Raw genomic sequence first — 6,571 nt, forward strand, 5'->3', positions numbered from 1 at the left:
TCTGGGGGAGCGGCGGGATTTCTAATCCCGATCTGGGTCTCTGAGGAAACGTTGAGCGTCTCGTGGTGAATAATTCGATTTCCAATAATCTATGCCACAGACGTTTTTGAGCACATACCGCGCTTCAGGAACGAAGCGGGCCCCGCGGGGGCTGCAGACTTCGTCCCAGCCCTCGGTGGGGCCGGAAGTCGCGCAAAACAGAAGCCCCCAGTGGAGCGCTCGGAGGTGGGACCAACCTTTCTGCGGATCCGGGAGGACTCGGCGGGCACCCGAAGGCAGTCGGCCAAGTTCGGCGAGTGGTGGTGCCTGCACTGAGCTACGGATGGGCCCCCGAACACTTGGAAAGAGAATTCCGAGCAGAGGGAATGGCAAATGGGAAGTGACGTTGTTTACTTCGCTGGGGACCATTTTCCTGAAGCTTCCATTGAAAGATTTTGATCAGGCAATGTGCAGGCTGGATTTTACCTTTTTAGAGAGTCCTGTTACCTTGGCAACTGTGTCCCGGACGTCCCTAATTAGTCAATCCTGTAATTCGTCCTGTTCCTTCATAACTTCTTTGCCATGTCATTCCTTAAGGCATTGGGTAAGATCTCTTGAAAGGGGGGACTCGGAGTCGTGTAAGGTGGAGCCTCACGCCCATTTTAGCTCTCCTTGGCGTTCAAAGACACTGTGTGCGGGAACGATGCGGTTTGCGTTTCTTTATGGAGAAACACAGCAGGAGAGCAGTAGGCAAAGATTGAAAAAATAATCATATGGAAAGATATCCATGTTATGTTAAGCAAAAAGGATATAGTGTGCCAAACAATATGTATGGTGTAATGTTTGTGAAAAAACTAAAGAATTTATGTATATGAACATACGTACATATATCCTTTAATTTTATGTATGTAGATATATATGTTGTTTGCATATATAGCAGATCTATAAGGATAGAGCACAATCTTTTTGGGGAATGGCAATGAAGCGTGTGAGAGGAAGCTCTCATTTTCTTTATGTATATCTGTATTTGATCTTTAAAAAGCATGTGTTACTTTTGTAATGAAATAAATGAAAAAATGTGATCTGTGAAATTATTCCACGCTTCTGGTAGCGCCTCAGATCAAAGCTTCCTTGATGCTGTGTTTTCTAAGGATCCAGTAGAAAAAGGTTAAAGCACAAACTTTTTGTTACCCAGAAGACAAGAAAAAGAAGAAGAAGAAAAAAAAACCCACCAACTTTCTCCTCAGTGGGGGTCTCTCCATGCCTCATTGTTTTGGAGAAGAGTTGTTGGTATTGAAAAATCACAAATGTATTAGGTACAGTTTCCACAAATGAAGACGTGGATCCCTAAGCATCACATGGGAAGTCTCTGTTCACCCAAGAAAACCAAAGCCAGACTCCCTGGAAAGGGGCTGCCTGTGCCATGAGGTCAATCCCCAAGGGGAGTTATGAGCCTCTGGCCTGTTCCGCTTCAAACCTTTGAACCTCCACTCCTTACAACAGTGTCAGGGACACAATGGCTGCTGAGTACAGCTTTGAATGACAGAGAGCATGAAGACCTGTTTCCTGTTCTACTAAGAGACCAGACTGACAGGCACCAGACACTGTATAACTGTATCGAGTGTTCATGGTGTGGCACAGGTCTGTTTAACACACAGCAGTAACTGGACTTGTTTGTATCTCATTGAACACTCCACAGTTCTTTTTTTCCTGCCCCTCTCCCCTCATCTAGAAATGCCACTTTCTTCCCATTTTCTCATCTCCTTTGGTTTGGGAAGTTCTGGCTGATCCTTACAGACAGGGCTCAGGAGTCACCCCAAGGTTCCCTGCTTGGTCCTCTCCAGATGGAGTTAGGAACTGGAGGCCCTGAGCCTGTCCCTCTTGCTGTACTCATCACAATCTACCTTAAGCACCTGTTTAATGGGTCTGTCTTTCCTCCTAGAGTGTTTCTGCTGTGAGGACAGGAACTCTCTGTATATCCCCAAAGCCTCGGTCAGTGCCTAACTGCAAAGCTCTCAAAAACTGTCTTTGAATGAATGAATGAATGGATAGTTGAATGAAGTCATTGGTCAGGGAAGGTTTTTAGTGGAGGAGGAGGGGCATAATCGGTCTTTGGAAGTTTGGTAGAGAGAGAGGAAGAACATTCCTGTCAAGGTGAACGATTTTCATAATCAAATGTAATAAGTTTGTCCTGAAAAAGTTCTATGTCACTTTTGTGCTGCCTTGTTTTTTTCTCTCTAGTGCTTATGACTGTATGAAATTCTATTTATTTGTCAACTTTTTATAAACCATCTCTTCCTTCCGTCACTTTGTCATGTAAGTGTCACTGGGCAGTAACCTGTTGGTAAGGACTTTGCCTTTTTTGTTGTTATTTTATATTTTGCTTTGAAGACAGACAAACAAAACCCCAAAACTGCAGCCCCACAGCCATGGCCTTTAGAACCGTACTTGGTACCTAGGATCTCAAGAAATAACTGTTAGCTAAGAGTGAACGTTTTCACAGCACAGTGTTGTCTCTCGCTGTCTGCTCTCCGCCTCCCCCAGGTGTAGTTTCAGATGTTTTCTTTGTACCTTCCAAACCATCCATTCTGAAGATGTCGCTATAGTTTCTGTGTCTGGAAAAAGACATTACCTTTTTGGTTGAAATGTTATTGTCACTTAATGACTCACTCAGCCTGTGTTGGATACTGTCATTTGGACGCCTCAAATTGCAAAATTGACAACTAGGAATTTGGAAAGAAAAACTTTGTTTTCCTTGGAAAAAACAGCTAGCCCTTACCAGAAGTGGGGTTCGAACCCACGCGGATATGAATCCATTGGATCTTAAGTCCAACGCCTTAACCACTCGGCCATTCTGGTATTTGACTGACTATACTTTTAGTTTTGGGCAACTCTGACAATATTGAGCGACTAAAAAGTTTTACAACAATTTAAAAATTATTTTTATTCCTGATGTAAAAGAATAATATGAAAAAAACTTAGTAACTTTTATCATCTCTCTCTAATTTCATCATCACATCACCAGAAACTGGAGCCACGTGAAAGCGACTGACAAAAGGCTGGAGAAGCGGGATTCCTGACACCTTCAAGCGAGGGGACATAACAAGGAACTGCAATTAGTTTCCTTCCTTTTCAAGATAGGCCAGTCAGACTGGACATTTTAAAAGGTAAGGTTTTTTTTGTTTTATCTAATTTCCCAAGTTTCCTTTCTTCTCTCACTTTCCTATAAGGAAAGAAAAGCGACTCTGGTGGGACTCGAACCCACAACCTTTGAATGCCTCCAACGGTCTAGAAGTCCAATGCGCTATCCATTGCGCCACAGAGCCCGATAGGGACAATCCTTCCGCGCTTCATACATTAGGGAAGAAGCGGTGCAAGCCCGGGAGCAGGACGCTGTCTTTCCAAGGAGCTGTGGGGCCTTGTGGCCGATGAAAACCGTGGATGGAAGTTGGACCGGAAAGTCAGAAATCCTTTTGAAAGTTTCTCTTCCCATGTACAATGGCTGAACATCATATCTTAGTGTCATTTTGGTAGCATTAAAATTCTTTATATGCAATTACTAAACCCTGAGGCAATAACACCGCGTGTGGTTCCATAGTGTAGCGGTTATCACGTCTGCTTTACACGCAGAAGGTCCTGGGTTCGAGCCCCAGTGGAACCATGACAGGAGCCATTTTCTTTCCCGAGTTAATGTTACATTTCGGGAGCGTGATTTTGGGTTTTACTTCGGGAGGCTGGAGACGCAGCCGTTTCAACGGTGTCTCTGCTGTCCCGTTCCTTTTACCACTGGAAATCTGGAATCCCTTTGAAAGTTTTTGTCCCTGAGCAATCACCGAATATTAAATCTTAATCTTATGTCCCAGCGCTAAAGTGTCTTTGACTATAATTGCCTTTCCTGGAGCTACTTTCTCACATGTGGTTCCATAGTGTAGCGGTTATCACGTCTGCTTTACACGCAGAAGGTCCTGGGTTCGAGCCCCAGTGGAACCACAGGGGGTTTACCTTTTCGTTTTATGGTTTCCTTTTGGGAGCAAAATCTTGGGTGTCGCCCGGTGAAGCTGAAGGCGCTACGTTTTCGCCGGGGTCTGAGGTGCGCCACGCCCGACTGCGTCAACCCGGTTCCGTTTAGCGCTCCGCGCGCTCTCTCGCTCCAAGGCTGCCCCCGTGTGGCGCCTCTCGGGAGGTGCAGGCGGCTCCGCCCGGCTCGAGGCGTCGCGCGCCTCCACGCCTGCGCTCTCCCGCCTGCCGGCTCGCGGATCACCCGGTGGCTGCGCGCGGCCCCTTCGCGCAGCTGCTACCTCGTCCTAAACCGGGCGAGGGCCGTCCTAGAAGTCGCCACCGCGAAGTCGAAGGGCATCTTGAAGGCTGCCCCTTCTTTCTAGATTAACTCCAGCTCCACTGGCCTCTTTTATTCGAACTAAATTTACTTTTTGAAAAATTAATTTCATGCCCAAGACAAATAATTAAAACTCCCGCGCTTGGTTGCAGTGATGTCTGCCTCCCACCTTTCAACTGTTAGCAGTTTCTTTTGCGACCATCTAGAAATAGTCTATGCATTCACCAGTACAAATGTACATTTACTTTATAAGCCACTTTTGTGCTTTTCATATAAGAGGAGCATATCATAGCATATCACGGCTCCCATTTATCTCCCCAACAATATTCTGAAAATCTTCCTGTTTCAATCGTAAGTCTTCGCTCACGCTTTCACTTCCTCTGTTTCAATATATCACAATTCTTTAGTCTGTGTCTTTTGATGAACAATTAAATCGCATCTAGTCTCAGGGACAATGCCGTAGTGGCTTTCCTCGTTCATTGGTTTTAGACAGGAGACTGCAGAATAATAATAGAAAAATCTTGAATAGGCACTTACGTGAGAGGTACGGTCTCAGCGGACTCAGTGTTGGTGATGACTCGATTACTATCTATCCCATTTTGCAGGTGAGGAAGAGGAAGCAGAGAGAGGTTTAAGGTTCAGTAATTGCCCGGGGCTACACCACTGGTCAGGGACAGAACAGAGTGCCAACCCAAGCAAGCAGAGGATGGCCTTTTTGTCTTAGAAAATTCATTGTTGGGCACACATTTGTTGTTTCTATAAACATTGCTACTTTCAACACTAAAGAAAACATACAACGCTAAAGAACTTGTGTCAAATTACACTCCCACCAACACGAGAGCGCTGGCTTTTCCTCAGTCTCTCACAAATAAAAAGTATTAAAGAGTTTTGTGTCTTTGTTTGAAGGTGAAAATGGTTTATTCTACTGCCTTTTATTGTAAGACTGAATGCTTTTCATGTGCTTAAAACTTTCCTTACTTCCTTCCTTTCCTCCTTCCTACTTCTTTTCACCTCTTTTTGTCCAATTTTCTACTATATTGTTAGTGTTTCCTTATTGATCTTTAGGTGCTCTTTGTAGATTCACATTTAGACCATGTTTTGCCAATGTATTTCCCAGACTTGCCATTTGCCTTTGATTATATTTTTGCCCATAAAGGGAATTTAAAGTACTCTGGAGGATTGGGTGTTATGTGTGTAAATCAGTAAATTTGGTAAAATCACACAGATTCCAGAAATTTAACTGCCAGTTACTTGTTGCTTAATGTTCTTTCCTTAGAACTTTCCAGAAGTTCTGCTAACCTAGGCTTTCCTGCTTGTACTCCTTGGATTAATCAAACCCTCTTCCTTCTGCTTTTCTGTGTTCCTTAGGTTAATTAGTGTGGCAATCAGAGTGACTTCCCATGTCCCCATCCCCTTTTCCCCCAAAAGCCCTCTGAGACTTGGTGTCTCTCCAGCCTGTCTCATGTCTCATTTCCTCCCTTCCCTGGTGCTCCAGCCCTTGGAGCCTTTCTGGAGTTCTTTCCCTCTCCTCATTACCACATTTAAAGCCCAACGACTCCCTGTTTATGATAGTTCATGACACAACTTCCTCTGTAATGCTTTCTTGACTTCAGCCCCAGCCTCAGTGGAGCAGGTCACTCCTTCCTTCCAGCCCCCATTCAATTTTATAGTGCGAAGGCCCATGAAGCCAGGCATCTTGTTACTTATTTTTATATCTTTGCCATCCCTATCCCGTCTCCCACCCCCAGGTATTCTTAAAGAAAAACATCATTCTGACACTCGTTAAAAAGTAAGGAAAACTGTATTTAGGACTATTGCAATAGGTTTCAAGATTATTGCAAAAGAAAAGACAGATTGGGCTCCACTCCAGACACAGTGAAGACGGCTGGGGATTTATGGCCAGTGAGCAGAGTTGGGGGCAGGGTGGGGTCAGTGGACGGAAAATTACTAAGAGGAGACAGCAAGGGTAAGAAGGATTGTGGCTAAATTAAATTAACAGGATTCTTGCTGAAGTCAGGCCAGGATGATCAGCAGATACCTCTTGAGTAGGGGAGATGCTCAATAAACTGAGTTACTGGGATTCTTGCTAAAACTGGGCTATAGGGAGGCTGAGGACAGGACAGAGCCTCCAGTGGAGAAGAGGGCTCAGAGAAGCCTGCCTAGCATTTGGTCAAGGAGGAGTCTCTGTCAGCACCCAGCCAGCTCCCTGTCTGTAATAGGCACATGATTCTTTTTTTTTTTTTTTTTTTGAGATAG

General features: G+C 44.8%; 4 non-coding genes across 4 annotated transcripts; 2 read left to right on the top strand and 2 right to left on the bottom strand.

Annotated features, from left to right (window-relative positions):
• Positions 1 to 2,755: 2,755 nt before the first annotated feature.
• On the bottom strand, positions 2,756 to 2,838 carry TRNAL-UAA. The gene has a single exon. It is a non-coding gene; the product is annotated as a tRNA-Leu (tRNA).
• Positions 2,839 to 3,219: 381 nt separating this feature from the next.
• Positions 3,220 to 3,305, bottom strand: TRNAR-UCU. Its single transcript is given in 2 exon segments — positions 3,220 to 3,255; positions 3,269 to 3,305. It is a non-coding gene; the product is annotated as a tRNA-Arg (tRNA).
• A 262-nt stretch (positions 3,306 to 3,567) lies between these two features.
• On the top strand, positions 3,568 to 3,640 carry TRNAV-UAC. The gene has a single exon. It is a non-coding gene; the product is annotated as a tRNA-Val (tRNA).
• A 256-nt stretch (positions 3,641 to 3,896) lies between these two features.
• TRNAV-UAC lies at positions 3,897 to 3,969 on the top strand. Its single transcript has one exon. It is a non-coding gene; the product is annotated as a tRNA-Val (tRNA).
• Positions 3,970 to 6,571: the final 2,602 nt, after the last annotated feature.

Source organism: Propithecus coquereli, unplaced genomic scaffold (assembly GCF_000956105.1).
Source record: "Propithecus coquereli isolate 6110/MARCELLA unplaced genomic scaffold, Pcoq_1.0 Scaffold202, whole genome shotgun sequence".
Classification (NCBI taxonomy): domain Eukaryota; kingdom Metazoa; phylum Chordata; class Mammalia; order Primates; family Indriidae; genus Propithecus; species Propithecus coquereli.